We start from the raw sequence: 16450 nt of genomic DNA on the forward strand, positions 1-16450 counted from the left end.
TGATTACCCAGCCACACACACCTCTAGCCTTAGTGTTTGCTTTGGATTTATAGTTCAAACTGAGCTACAACGAGGAAGTTCAGACAAAACTAAAGAGGTTTACTTCTCTTACAAAATAGTTTAACTTGTGTTGTTTAATTGAGCGTGTAGGTAGATGTCACCCAATTCAGTTAGTGATGAGCAGAAGGCAATTGGCTAAAGCCACGCGGGAGAGGGAAGCGGAGACCCAGGGTGCCCCAGCCCTGGCCTCCACCAGCCCAGGCTGACAGACTAACGATGGAAATTTCTTCTATTCCAATTAATTTCATTCCCAGTTTAGAAGATAATAAGGAGGGCTAATGACTAGTCAATTAACCTCCAAAAGCTTGCATAACCAGCAAAGCTCTAAGAAATATAATGACCTAATTGCTTTCTTCAGACAACAGAATAATAAACTAAAAAATGGATCATGCTAAAAAAAGTGCAACCCCTGGGAAAGAGAAGACATCTGTGCTGTCACTCAGGTGAGGGGGGAGGAAGCTCCGTCTTAAATAGAGAAAAAAAGGGTTTTAATGCAGTCCAGACTTGTGAAGTTGTTTCACTGGACTGCCATAGGACTTCCCCTCTTACAGTTTAGCAAGTATTTTCACTTATAGTCTAGTGACAAATAGGAAGAGTTTTGTTCCTGTACAAAGCACATTCCATGGTTTCCGTCAGTGCTAAGGATATAGTTATTTATATGATTATAATCTCAGAAGTTTGGGCAAAGCCAGGCTTTTTCTGAGATGGACAAAAAAAAAAGATTTTTTATGATTTTTACAAATTGCAAAACAACTTTTCTCAACAAGTTCTTTCCACAGAACGACATAGACATGGCAGTGTGGACTTAAAGCTATGACACCCACACTGCTTTCTGAGCTCCTTCTTACCAGCTTTCTGCAATTGCTCTGAATCCTCAAAGGTGATGGCAAACATAACCCTGTCCTGCTTCATGGCATAGCCTGTAGCTTTGGCCCCCTTCAAGGCTCTCCTACTATCCCTACATCCAAGTTTCATTACTATGGAAACCTAGTCACTGCAGATGAAGAGGGAGGAAAAAGGGACAAGGCAGGAATGGCGCTTGCTCTGGGTTCAGCAGTTGGGGGCATGCTGTCAGTTTTTTATTCTCTCTGTAAAGGCTTCGAAAGTACACCTTTCATACCAAACAAAACATACCACAGGAAAACTCATATCCTATTATCTTTACTCAAAAAAGCCCTACCGAAGTTAAAAAGAATACAGAAGAGTATAGAGGGAAAGGAAACAAGATTAAGAGGACAGTCTGGTGGGACACAGTAAAAGGAAGAGAAAGGACTTGACAAGTTAATAGACTTATAGAAACCTATCTGGCAACTCTTAACGCTCTTCTGCAGCTGGTCTTTTATTTGAATCTCTGTCAGGCAAGAAATAGACTCCTTTGATATTTCAAACTAGATATGCCCTATGATTTTCTTTTATAAACTCAGTTTATCCAAAATCAAATCATTTCTGTAAAGGCTGTCACATGCCCAGTTTACCAGGATAATTATGTTGACAGAAATAGTTCCTTTAACATTTAAGCCCATTTTAAAATGGAACAGAAAAAGCAATAATATTAACAAATGAGTTCTGCAATTCTTCTTACATTTCTCAAGCTATTTCAGTCTTCATGTCTATGCAGAGATGACGTATCCCTGAAGCAGGTTTTCTAACTACAGGGCAACATATTCCACAGCAAGAGAAATTAATAAAGGATTTGCTCAGTACTGCAGGCAATGGCACTGTAGGCATGGCTGATGGTGCAAAATTACATTTTTGTTGCTATCATCCATTGCCTGCTGGAATGCTTGCAATTCTGCTTACTTCTATATTAATAAAGAAATTTCATTCCTATCCTGAAGCTTGCTGTAAGAGATTGTAATCCAGTTGTGTGCTCCTTATCCTGTTTGCTTCTGGCAATTGGATGCTAATAACCAGACTTTTAAGCTAATGCTTAAGTAGGAATCACCACAAAACACTATTGTTAGAGAAGACTGTTCATCACTAAAGTGATGAAGTTCTGAAAGTCAAGAATATTCTCAAATATTCTCATTTTTAATCATTAAAATGTACAGCTTTTGAGGCAATTAAATGTTAGAAAATCAGTCAATAAATCTGTAAGAATTACATGTCTAGCTGACTCTTGGCTATCCAGATCTTGATTACTTCTTTACATGCATTTGCAGGCAACGTCTTTTTTTATTCTACTCCTGAGGAGGGAGTAAGTGAGCTTATACTGACAATTCCTGAAGGCTTATACAGAGCTCATTTAAATACCTGGTTCCATTTTTAAAAAGACATAACCTGTTCGGCAAAGCAAGACATTGCTTTTTTTATGAGCTCATTCAAACAAGAGGAGCCAGAGAAAGTTTTGCGTGCATGGCGTATTTGCAGTTTTGCAGAAGGAGAGATACAGCACAGCGATAGCTTTGGAATCAGAAGTGCAGAATGCATTTTAGAACTTTATCTGAAGGCTGCAGAGCTCCTCCTTGTGAGCTAATTTCCCTCCGCCACCCTTTCAGGATGCAACGAAGCCTTGCGCTCCCCCAGGCTCCAGTTTCCCGTACCCAGTCACTCAGTCAGCTAGGTTCAAGCAAGACAACCCACCAAGGAGGTACGCTAAACCCATGAGGGTCCCCAAAGAAAGCAAGGCAAAGAAATCCTATTAGTTAGTGGAAATTAGCAGAAAGCTTCCCTTCATCCAACACGCTTCCCACACTACATTATCATTCCCTTCTGGTATGTCCAACCCACGGCAAACCTTCTCGATGCAGATCATTTTCTGCTCAGCCTGGCTGGGGCCGAAGCACTTTTACAGCACTTACACAAGTGACTAACCTGAAACTTTGGAAAGCGCAAACTCCAATTCACATTTCATGGCTTGTTCTATGTATGTTATAACCCACACAGTTTGCAAAAAAACAGCACCAAAGTTACATTTCTTTATTTTCTGGGCTGACTGGGCATTCTCGTCTCTGCCTCTGGCAGTTATTTCATTCTGCAGATGAGAATTAAGGATTCACTGCAGCAGAAGGAGAGCACGGGAATGTGTACGATCCCTTAACCAAGTGGCTGAGGCATTCATTCGTGTTTGGAAAGAGATGCCAGACCTTCCCCCAATGTCCTCAGGAGGAGATTTGCGTCTGCCTTCCTTCACATTAAAAAAATAAGACCATGGTAAGAATGTGCAGTATTTCCTGTGTAAGGATAAGATTCATAGAGCCTACAGTTCCTATTTACCCCCCACGTCTGAATTTTGCTATGCTATGCCAATTTATAAACTCTCACTAGTTATAGGCAAACTGAAATTCTCTCAAAGAAAAAAATCAAAACTATACAAACACACAGAGTATAACAAGTTTTATAAACAGAATGACAATTTCTCAGCTGCTACATGCCTTTAAATATTCTCTTATTTCCATATAACCCTGAAATGGAAGAAAAACAAAATTAATAATTCATTTTAGAATGACTTTGCCCTGTAATTGTACTTGCCCGTCAAAGCACTGCACTGCTGCTTTCTAACACCATCTCCTGCGTTTTTGGCTTATGCTATTCTTTTCCTTTACACTTTGCAATAAATCTTTGCCAAGAGTACTACTATGGACATTTTTGCCACAGCAAAGGAATCGTTTTCTGACCAGCTTCTCCTCCTTCTCCATCCTATGCAGTGTCTATGTTATGAAAACTTCTAGGAAACACAATGAAGGACAGAGCAGCCATTGGGCCCCACTGAAAAAATAAGTCTGTTTGTAAATAATTTCAACATTTATTCTTGGTGGCTGAGAGAAATAAAATGAACAAAACCTAAATAATCTGTGTGTACTGTAGTTTATCTAGGATGACTGTCAACTCCCCAATCCAGAGCAGAGAAGATTATTTAAAAGAGCCACTACTTCCCAGGTTAAACAAAATATATTTTTTGTATTCTAACCTGCCGTGCATCACAGCATAATTCAGGTGGGAAGGAACCTCAGGGGGTCTCTAGTCCAACCTCCTGCTCAAAGCAGGGTCAGCTATGCAATTATAACAGGTTAGGTAAAATAGCATTTGAAATCTTCTCACCCAAGATGCCATTCCAGTTCCCTGGTTGAGTGAATTGACAGTCTGGATAGGAAAGTGCAGCCTTAGAAGAAGGTGAGGAGTTTGGGCTTCTGAAACTGGTAAAGCAGGAAGCAAACTCCATTTCCTCAGAGGCCACATCTTAGAAGGGAAAGGAGGGATACTTGTGGGAGCACAGCCATAGTCTGAGGGTTAGAAATCTCTGGACACTTCCCCCTTGCATTTAATCTTCACCACGTGAGCTATAAAGAAAGGACTGACCACACTGAGGAAATTACTGTTAGATAATTTTTGTTTGGAATGGAATTGATATACCGTGATCTAATTATCCCATTTCCCATATACATTCGTATAATTCTTCTTCTTGTTTGTTCTTTTAATATGGTCTGTTCCCACCAGCACTGCAAAGCCAGGTGGATGGACTGGGGCCATCTCGTAACTGAGCCTAGTGCAGGGCAGCGCAGTGCTACGCCCCAGCAAATTGTGAGTGTACAGGAGCAAAGTATAACGCATACAGTCCTGCACAATTACAGCATTATTCTGTGCAGGATGCACCAGTTTGTCTGAGCCTAGCTTGGATGTCTCTTACATACCATGCCACTGTGCCAGGTGGATATTCTCTTGGATCTCCAAGGAGTTAAGGAGCTCCAAGATTGCTCTAGTTTGGACGAAATGCAGCTTGTTATGCCTTAACTTTGCCAAACATTTTCCTGCATCTTCCTCAGGACTCTGTGGCATAGCTCTAGGGTTTAAGAGAGGACAATAGATGAGAATAATCCAGCATGGCATTTCATATATTTGGACTGAAAAGTGAGATATAGTTCATGCTATTTGTATGTTAATAATACTCCTCATTAAGTAGCAAGGGCTTATGAAAATAACACAAAGATATTAGGGGTCTGAAATTTTTTGTTGTATAAAATTGCATTATTTAAACCATTATTTAAGCCATTATTTTGACATTCTCATTATCTAGGAAGAAGCTACTCCCATTGACTACACGAATGATAGTATGCTACAAAGGATTATAGAGATTCAGAGCAGCAGACGTGTATAAACTCACAAATAAAAAATAAATTAATTAATAGTTTTAAGATAAAAATGACACATACAAAAAAAGAGCTGTTCACTTTTCATTTGACAGGTGTTTAGTTTGGGATCGGGTGATGCGCAAGCCTTCCTGTGAGTGGAGCCCCAAGTTCTCCCGCTCCTTCAGGAGAGTATTTCAAAAAGACAGCTTAATTACTGCCTGTGGTCACCAGTTTTCTGCAGGCTATGCACACTCTGCAATTGGCTTAGGGATATCTAGCATTTGGCAAGGAGCTTGTGTAAAAGTAGCTTCGGTGTCCTGCCCTTTGAGAGTATTTATAGGTACCTGAAGATGACAAATGAAAGCTTTATCAAAAATTGGGAATTTGCCATCATCTAAATAAAAGAATTTCTGGGTCTGTTCCTGAAATGCACACCCTTTCTCATGAGGAGATCAGAAATGGCATCACAGAAATGAAGGCATGCCCTTATTTCTTTTGAAGATAGATTCTTTAATTTACAGAAGTTAATGGTGTTAAAGGAAATCTTTGAGGAAGCTGCTAAGCTACACTTTAAATCCAGTGCTTACTTTCCTCCCTTGCTAACTTCTTCATCATTCAAAGGAAACATTTTTGCACTCATTGCTTGCTAGAATGGCAGCAAAAATGGATTTCTCAAATTAGCTCTGTGTGCGTTTGCTCCTGAGCAGAGCGTGCATCTGAACCACAGCTCCTCAATGCAGAGGTAACTTCGGTCAGCACCACAAAGTGCTGACGCTTCGGTGACCACCAAGCTAGCAGAGACTGGCTGTGCTACGTCCACCACGCTCTCCAGGTGCAGAGACCACGGCTGCGAGAACCAGAGCCACAGGCATGCTGCCAGGGCTCACTAGCTCCGGCACACCACCCTGCAAATGCAAGTATGCAGCATCAGCACTGACTTACGCTGAATTCAGCTGAGGTTGTCCCCAAATCATTGTCCCAGCTAACTGCTTCCAGGTCAACAGCACCCTATGTTTCTTCGCATCCCCCCAGTAGACGTTCATGTGATTTCTCCAGTCCTGGGCTGCCTGTCTATCAGACTGGTTTCCAGATCTCTAGCATCAGTTACAGCATCTGAGAGATGCTGTGAATTACACCTGTAATAACCCGTGTGTTAGAAATCATGGTAAAGCACCACAACATTTTTAAAGACATTCACTTTACAGGTCATCAGAAAAAAAGCAGACAAAGGCTCCCAGTCATTCACCACACTATCTCACTCTGCAAAGTGTTATAGCATGAAATGCAAGCATTGACAATGCTTAGTGTTTATCTATCAAGCAGTGCCATTGTAAATATGACAATTTATTGCACTTATTAAACTGTTGAAAGAGTCTGTTCTGTTGGCATTTAGACTTGCATAGTGGCTGAGGCATGAAAAAATTTAACTATGGCAGCACTTATCAAAGTACCACTCCACAAAGCCCATGTTCTGTCGACCATCACATTGCTTCCCCCAGGAACAATGTTGTTTAATTTTTTAAATGAAAGCACAATATATATGCTATTTTGGCTAGGGAGATTAATGTCACTACAGATGAAGGAAAGGTCAAAATAAAATACAGCTCCAGAAACAACTTCAATTTTTAATACCGCTCTGAAAGCTCTGTAGGATATTAAGGAGGAGAAAAAGGCCAGTTCTTTGCAACGTGACAACAAAGTGTCGCAACAATCAGCTTTCCATAAGGACTTCAACAGGGATTCAGCAATGCCCAACTCTATGCTGAGATCAGCCGAGATTGTTTGGAATCTTGGGAACATTATAAACCAACAGCGCAAAGTTTAGGACTCTCTAGGAGAATTATATATGTAACTATGAATGACAGAAGGAAATCACTCTGTTTTACCCTATTATTACTGAAAAAGCAGGGGAGTGACAAATAAAAAGATGGCAAAACATGCACCTGAGTTGTTGTTATTGTACTCATTATATAGTTGACTTCTGCAAATAAAAATGACCAACAGGTTAATCAGTTATCAGAAAATCAACATTTACGTGAATAGTGAGAACATCTAAGATATCTGCATAAAGACTAATGGGGGAATGACCTTTCCTACATCAGGATAGAAACTTCAGTAAATAAAGACTGTGATTCCAGGGATGTTACTCTAGATGTACTGAGTTGACTGTGATTGCAAAAGTAGTTATTACTATACCACAGAGCAGCAATGATTCATCTAGTCTCATATTCCCTAGCAGCAGATATTTCCTGAGGTTAGTAGGAAACTCCTTCTGGGTATATTCTCTATGCAGATTTTATATGGGGCTTACAACTTTTTCAGAATTTGATATGTATCACTACCAGAGGTTAAAAGACTAGATTAATTTCTGGCCTAGTCACTTCATTACAGCTGTGTTCAGATAGCCAATTAAAGGAGCACGTCTCAAGAACAATGCTGCAGTACTGCTCTTGGCTTCCTCCAGAACAAGTATGATCAGAAAGTGGCTGCAGTCCACTGAGCGCTAAGACAAAACTTCACACCCTTGGACATGGGTTACCCAAAAGGATTACATGCCTAAGGACAACATATCCTCAAGAAAAAAAACATACTTAAAGCCAACACAGAAGAACAGGATAGCAAAAGGTACAAAGGCAAACTAATTCTAGTAACTGGGGGTATCCAAAGATGTAGCATTGCCCTGACTTGACATCTTATACTCGAGAAAAACACGTACGAAACAATCAAGGTTTTAGGGAAAACATCATTTTGTTGTAGCTGACAACTTACCATTAACAGAAGGATTTATGTTTATTTTTCAAACTACGACAGCATATTAAAAGACAGTTTATTAAACATAGCATGTCTGCTCGAAGGCAAACTTAGGGCATATGCACTCCCAGTAGCTGCTATTCTTTTACATCTCCTTTCATGCCAGAGAGAAGTCAAAAGTACTCAAGGCTTCTCTCCCTCCCTAAATCTTTTACAGGATCAAGATTCTAGAGTCCTACTGTCGTAAGATAGTGTTTTGACCCAACTTGCCTGTGACTTGCCAGCAATGTTGTATAATTGAGAAGCCAACACTTTGTTCTCCCCCTACAGATACATCCAAGTTTCAGGCCAACTTGCAGAAAGACTCAATCACTGTTGAAGATTGCTGTATAAAATGCAGATTCAAATGGATTAATTTCATCACAGAGTAGGCACTGCGGGAACCCTGAAATAATCTTCAATAAACTGTCACCTTGCAGGATAACCAGCACTTTCTTCTTCGTATCAACAACCCAGGTGAGGTCCTCAGCCCAGCACATACTCTATCTCACTAATTTGCATTATTACCACGTTTGTTAGGCACTAAGGAGCCACTTCAACCAAGCAGCTCACTTCTACGCAGCCCTTTGTGAGGCCTTCCCTTCTATCTTGTTTAAAAAGCCATGAGGACAACACTACTGTCTTTTATATCTTATCACTTTTGTTGTTTTATAATGCAGATTCATATGGCTTGAATCCCTTGTTGGTGTAGCGCAGCGACAGAAGCCTCAAACTCAGTAAGCTGTATTTGAAAATCAGCGTAAGAGAAAAGAACCGGGGCTGCATCCATAAGGGGCCAAAGCTGAGCTCGGACTGGTGGTCAGCATCCAAATGTACAACTGCAGAAATGGCTGCAGCCTCCCCCCACCCAGGGATAAGCACAGACCGATCCTGCACACTGAAATGATCCAGATCTTGCATTATGCTTTCCCTGTACTACAGGCATGGGGACAGTTAGTAACATCCTAAATTATTATTTCCGTAGTCCAGTATTGAAATCATCTATTTGGATATAATTACCTTTACTGACACGCTCCTTTTCTAAGCCAACTTATTCTAAAAATTTGGGGGGTTTCTAATTTCTCTGGAAACAGTGAACCTAACAAAACCTAACCGTGTTAATGATCATGTTCCAAAAGACTGAAATTTGTATGACTGAAATAGAACTATGAGCAACTTTTTAGTTTTACGTGCAAAACACCTTTGAAAAGTAGAGTACTCTGTTTAGGTGCTTTATAATAGCCTTAGAGCCTTAAAGAAAGCTGGTCACTAACATCCTTCAGGACCCAAAATTCCTTGTAGGTGAACCAGGAAATTTTAGATTCTTTTCTAGAGTTACCACCACAAAAAAAACCAACCAAACAAACAAACAAAAAAAACCAAAAAAACCCATCATACTGTGCCTCTATGGACAGGCTTAGTCATTTATAGTAAAACTCCTACTGACTTCAACAGCAGCGAACTGAGATGATTTTTAGTAATTCATAACTGTGTGCATTTATTTTCTGTTCATTTATTCTTGGCATTTTAGAAGGACAATCTTTATCCTGCTCAGTTACACAAAACATGAAAGTACAAACAGACCCCTAGAAACAAAACACTGTGACAGGTCAAGTTGCCCTGAGTTCACTGCCCTGCCAGTCCTGGTCCTCATTAAGGGCAATTAATGCAAACCCAAATTACGTGAACGTCTGAACCTGATACCCACTCTTCTGGGCAACTGTAATTGCCTGTGAGGACAGACAAGATCTGACGGTCACTAAATCCAGATGTTAATGAGTCAAAAGGTAGCAAATTTCAGACCTAAGGATCTTTAATGGATAGTCCTGCAGACTTTTCAAACAGCAGCCCTCTTCTGAACAGCTCAGGTGTTATGGGGTAGCATGGAAAGAGAGGTGGTTCCTTCTTTTAGCTGCAGTGATTCAAAAAGCTAGACATACAATTGTGCCATTAAATAAACCATTACATAGGCTGCACCTTTTCTTCTCAGAGTACTTATATTTTCACTGGAATTTTAGGCTTCGGGTGTCATATGCAGAAATAATACTTAAAGGAAATACAAAAGAGAAAAGGACTGGAAAGCAAGGGAGAAGAATGAGACTTTACTGAGGTATATCTGAAAAACAAATGATTTTTACTGAAGTTATAATTTTTGTTAGAAATGACCAAAAATACAGTGGAAAAAAATCCACACAACTTCAAATTAATTGTCCCCTTGATATCACCTGTCTCTAGAGTTCCCTAATTTCTGAATAAATAGCCAGATGTTTTACTTCAGAACTGATCCCTTACGGAGCAAGATGGCATTTGAGAAGTTAATATTTAGCAGAATATGGACCTTGCAAAATGCACCTTTTGATTTGCTATTTCTTCTTTCCAACTACTGGTTCTTCTGCTCTCTAATTACAATATTTTATAACTTGTATGCTGAAGTAGACTTCATATAACACTAGATTGAAGGGCTTTTCACATTTTGTAGGAATACCTCTACATTCCTGCAGCAGATACCCCTCCTTCTCCTCTTGCTTCATTGAAAGTACATTTTCTGCTTTGACAGGGAACTTTCACATAGGGTGAAAAGATCGTGGATTACTTCCTTTCTGTGCAGGTCCCTAGAGCATCTCTAACAAAGTGCCTTTTCCTTTCCTCTCAGGGAGACAGAGAAAGTAATGTAATATAAAATTTGACAGAAGTGATTACAAGCTTGAACAATTTTGAATTTTAGATGTGAGGAGCAACTTTTCCAGCCAATTGAGGATTACAGAATAATTCTGTTAAATATGATTAGAAACAAAACTATTGTTGAATATGTGCTGCTGATAACATACTTTGATAATATCTAGAACTTGGAAGAAATTGAGTAATGTTTTCTCTTTCTAAATTTATACTAATGTTGTACTTCACACACGGGCCCAAAAAGGGGCATGTGTTCTCATAAACTGCCTGGATACAAATATTATGCATTGAATATATAGTACTACGTCATCTTGTTCTTAAGTTACTTCTCATTACAAACATGTTCCTTTTAGTTCAAGAGTGGCATTGCTTTGCATACTTTTTCTCTCACCAAAGAGAGCCCCTCTCCCAGGGCTCTGTCAAAGCGTATCCAGCTCCATTACTTGATTTCTACAGGATCTTCTTCAGAGCTGTCATTAACATTTCAAAGCCACCTGAAGCCAGTTAGTTTTGTAAATTATGTTTCAAAAATAAACTAATGGGATATCTAATAACATATCTTCATCCAGCTTTCATAAAGTTACAGGACAAGAAGTTATGTTACATCTTAGTTTGCTCCTTTGTCTTAGAGTAGCCACTTCACCTCTTTACTAAATGTTTTTTACAGTTATGAAATACTCAAGCTTCACTGCAAGACTCAGTTACCTGCAGCAACTATTTTTTGCTCTGCATTCTTTCCTCTTCTCTATATATGTTATCTTTCAATCTTTTATTTTGTTTGACCTTGCTGTTCATATCAGTCACCTCTACTGCTTTTGTGGTAAGTAAAGGCAATAGCAAGCCCTTTTAAATATTTAAACCTGAAAAGGGGACTTAGACATTCACCATGCATTGCATGCTGTCACACGCTGGTTTGTCCTGTGTTCCTTTACATGACAGCCTACTAATAATCTTTTTTTCTGTTACGTACTAAAAGCAAACAGTTACTGATAAAGCCATCCTTGGTAGCATGACTGATGTCAACAGCATCTAATAAAAAAGAAATTTGAGCTTTCTATTTTATTAAATATCCATTTCTCTTCTCTAAAATTTAATTGTATTTATAGGAGGCAACAACTGAAAAGAAGAATCCTAAAATGGACCCAAGGGGTACAGGTTAATGGAACAGTTTGGGAATGTAAGCTTTTATTGAACATTTCAACAGAAAAATATTCTGCCTACTTTTCAATTTCCCACTTCCAATTTTGGGAGAAGCAACTTAGTTAAGACCATATCCTGCAAAGATTTCCAAGTGCTTAAGTCTGAGTTTTTGAGGATTTGTATCAACTTCAGTGGAACTGAAGTGTTTCTGTAAATCAGAAGTGTATTGTGTTAAAGTCAAGAAAAAAATATGTTCATCTATGTTTCCTAAGCATTTTCTATGCAAAGTCACTGTAATGAACCTGCTCATAAAATCAAGTCCACTAAAATCAAGGGAGCATTCATTTTTAAGATGAGTACAAGTTTGCACAAAGATGCTCTGATAGACTAAAAAAATAGATAAATTCATAGTCAATTCTGAAGTCCTGTCAGGGTTCCAGAGGTCAAACCACTTGCAAAATCACAAACTGAGTTTGAAAGATGTTGAGCACCAACCTGGAGGCTTACCAGAATCAGATTCAGTTATCAGTGGAAAATTTTAATAGCATATCAGTTGGTTCTTTCATTGCATGCTTTGCATTTTTCACCCAAAATCTAAATGCCTTGAGGCAAAACTCTTTCATGAAATTATATATACATTGAAAAGGATAAATACAATAGAGAGACTTAGACAGCAGTGTTGCTTCTGTGGGCAACATGCCAAACTTAATCAGTTTGCTTCCAATGCCTGTCTGATTTGATAAGAAATAAAAGCTACTGAGGGTACCTGATAGAAAGTGGTACTGCTGATATTATCTAAGCCTTTCTCTTTCTTAAAAAAAACCAAAAACAAACAAAACCCTCCAAAAAACTTATCAGAAATATTTTTCATGAAATATTTTCTGCTAAAAAAAAATACTAAAATAGGATCCATCAGTAGGTAGTAAATATATCCGATTTGAATCCCTAAAGTTTAATTCACCTATTCTGGTGGAAATTAAAGATGCCTGGAAGACAGAATGGGACATTCTCAGAAAAAGCATTCTTTTCACTACAGACTTATAGTGACAAACTAAAAGCATGCTAAATTTTGGAAAAGCAATTATTGGTGTCAGCATAATTCACAGTATTGTAAGTGGTTTGACTAATTATCATTTATTTCCACCAGAACAGCTTCCAACTCTTTGCTCTACATCTGCTTCCAGGAGCTGATTCAGTGCCAAATAAAGTTTAAGGAAAGATCCAAATTGATTTAGATGAGTTTTGTCTCAAGAGTTTATTCTCCACGTCAGCAAAGACTGGAAGGGCAATATAAGTACCTGTGGGATCCTTCCTTTCCTGCTGAAAGCCACTTCCCTAATGTCACGGATATGTGCCTAAAGGAATGTATTGCAAAAAAACCCATGTACATCCCCCTCCTTCCTCCTCCCCACATATATATTTATAACTAGAGAAATGGACAATTATGGTTAAAACAATATAGATTCAAACGGATTATGTAACTCGTGTTTATTCTAAGGCCCCCTACACTATTAAGGTGAAATCCCCTATCATGCTGGGATCAGACTGTACTGAAACAAAGCCATGCACTTTTACCCTCAAAACACAAAGAATTTGAGTGTTGTCAAATCCCAAGCTGTTGTATCAATTGCTTCTCTTTCATAATAAATCTCCTTTAATTGTTCTGTTTGATGCCGAAAGGCTGGAACCAACAGACCATAGTTAACTTAATATTTTCATTCATTTGGATGGTACTGCTTCCACTGAGTCTTATACCCATACATATAGAGAGAGCGAGTTCTGAAATATCTGTCTTTCATTAATTCTTTATAACTGGCATGGGCTTAAATGAACTCAGAATTAGGCCCAGTGAGTCAATAAAAAAACTGAAGTTTTAAGTAATAGGATTTCTGATGTGACTAAGAGTGCTGTCTCAAGGACCTTCAGATGTGGATTTCCTTTACGGAAGGATTAATAACAATGCCAAGAGGAGCAGTTTGGGATCTGGCCCTCACACGTACCTTGAGGAATTCCAGTCCTTTGGCAAATTTCATAATTGGAAATTACCATTTACTTGATCGACAGTAAGAAATCAACACCCGCATAAACAAATAGCAGAAACTCTTCAGTACTCTGATCATCCATGCTGTGTCTCTGCCACCTTATTTTTCAATAACCCTTCCTTTGCTTGCTTCCTTATGTCCCTTGACACACGTTGCACATGGTGCGAGAACCTGCCTCAGGCCTCACACTTGGGTGGGGAAAAGATCCCATCCCTGCACTATTTGGACTCTAACCCCAGCAGTACTGTGAATCCAAAGCGATTCCTGCCATATTCAGATATGCACTGTAATGTTTTAGAACATTAACTTCTTAACTTAGGAGGTTCATATGCATGCCATATGCGATTTGTACCACTAGTTTATGTTGCTAGACAAAAACAAATGTCAGTACACTAAAAGCTTGCTAGAAATTCACATTTAGCATTCAGAACTAGTTATGACAATAACTGATCAACAGTCTCGTAGAGAAGCAGAAAGTCTTGCTTTAGGGATCTTGGTTCAACCCAATGCAAACGACAGAGCTGGGCATTATTCAGTATCTGCTGGAGTGGGTGCCCAAAATGATAAGCCGTTTCTGGCCGTACAGTGATTTGCTGCTCCTGCTGCAGCTGTAAGCATTAGGTACAGAAATGTAGCAGGCAAAAATGTAAAATCAAAAGGATGTCATTGCTCTACCTCTAGCAAAAGCACCGGTACTGTCATTCCAGCAGACTGCTGCTTCTGAGAGAATTAAACATTGACAACTTTGTTGATTCCCTATTTGAAAGACAATTGAAGCCAGATTATATCACAGCCACCTCTAACTCCACCTCCCATTCCACTATAACTCCCAACCAAAAATAAATCTTGAAAACATAATTGATTATACAGGAAAATTCCAGCTTTCATTTTCATTTAAGAGCCGAGGCGGCAGACTGGACAACACCGATGAATACTAAACAGGCTGCAAATGACTTTATACAACTATTGTGCCAACCCTGTAACATACTGGAGTACATTAAAAGTAGAAGATACACGATCCATTTTAAAATATATGTAGATGAGTGCAGTACACTGGGAGAAAAAGAATTAATCAGTTCATTTCTGTTATTTAATTTAAAGACCCAGCCCTCTTTTAAAAACATTTTTAATCTTATTGATAACAGCATTTCTCTAAGGAAAAGCTATTTAATCAAGTTTTTAGACATGCTTTCCTAGTAGATAATTGTTTAATCTTCAGGTGAACCTTTTTAAAACCTCATTATCAACTATGAAATAATTCTTCAACATGTCTTGCAAATGACTTGTGCATGAAAATATCAAGAATTTTACTCTTCCAGATAATTTGTCACCACTGGTCCCCTTCTTGATCACTGCTCTAAATTTAAGCTTGCAATACCTTTGATAGTCCGTCAGGAAAGAGTTGAGGTTATCAGCTGCTCAAATCAACTGACCAGCAGTGAGCTACTGGTAATAACTTTCCTAAAGTGTAGTGAAATGGATGCTAGTCATCTCACAATGAAGTGCTGAAATATCTGGTGGGATAAATGCAGCTAACACAATTTAGGATTTCCATTCAATGATAAATGTCCTCATTTTGATGAGTTGGGTTTTTTTTTCTTGCTCCAAGTGGAACAATAAGTTGACATTTGCTACAAAAATGAAAATTCCAAACAACTTCATTCAGGAAACATAGAAATGATCTTATTTATGTGATTTATTTTGACAAGATGAAAGCATATCCCTTTTTTTCCTCCAGTTATAAAATGCAATGGTCAAATTGAAAAACAAAAAATTAACTGTGGTGAAACAACGTATTTCAGCAGTGCTTCATGAAAAAAATATTGAAATAAACATGATCGCTCAAAACAGTTGAATTTCATCCAGTTAGCACACTCTGATGGAAAGCATTTCTTTCCAGTTTGGACAGGTCTTCAGGGAATGCTTTTTGTCAAGTGTAGTCAGAAATAACATGAACCAGCAGAAATAGTTAGAAGTCCTTTTAAAACTAACAAATATCCTCACCTGAACCTCAGAGTATCTAAGGCCCAGCATACCCGCAGGAGACAGCTCTTCCCTATGGAAATGCTCAAGCATGTGTGTGAAAGGAAGAAAATGTTATTTAGGGGAAGGAAATGTGGCATGCAGGAGTGGGTACAGCCCTCGCTAAATGAGTGGTCACAGCTGCAAGCAGCAACACAGGGGTCCCCTCCCAAACCTAAGAGAAGGGGGCAGGAGAAGGCACTAAAATCCTGCACGTGCCACTGGAGAATCCCTGCCTGAAAGAAGTTTCGAAAAACCTATCAGCAATACAACTGTCTTAACAAGTAGTATGTTTCCACAGAGTAACCTAGCACTGTGTCAACGGGCTCAAATTACTGCGATGATCTATCTAACAGGAGACAAATAACCTTTGCTGCATCACTTTCCTGCCAACCTGTCCCAGCTCCCATCCTTGCATCAGGACTTAGTGAAAGGTGGCATGTGTTACCCTTTGCAGATGCTCCACCAAACTGACACTCTTGTCATATTTTCAGCGAACAGCTGAGCTGCAGAATAGTAAGGGATTGTTTCTTTTAAGAAATAGTGTGCTTTGCTTCTGGTATTAGATTTGCTCAAAATTACTTCTCTGGGGAAAAAAATGCAAAAAAAGAAATTGGTTTTAATCAGTCATGACTAAAATGAAACAGAATT

Source organism: Dromaius novaehollandiae, chromosome 9 (assembly GCF_036370855.1).
Source record: "Dromaius novaehollandiae isolate bDroNov1 chromosome 9, bDroNov1.hap1, whole genome shotgun sequence".
NCBI classification, from domain to species: domain Eukaryota; kingdom Metazoa; phylum Chordata; class Aves; order Casuariiformes; family Dromaiidae; genus Dromaius; species Dromaius novaehollandiae.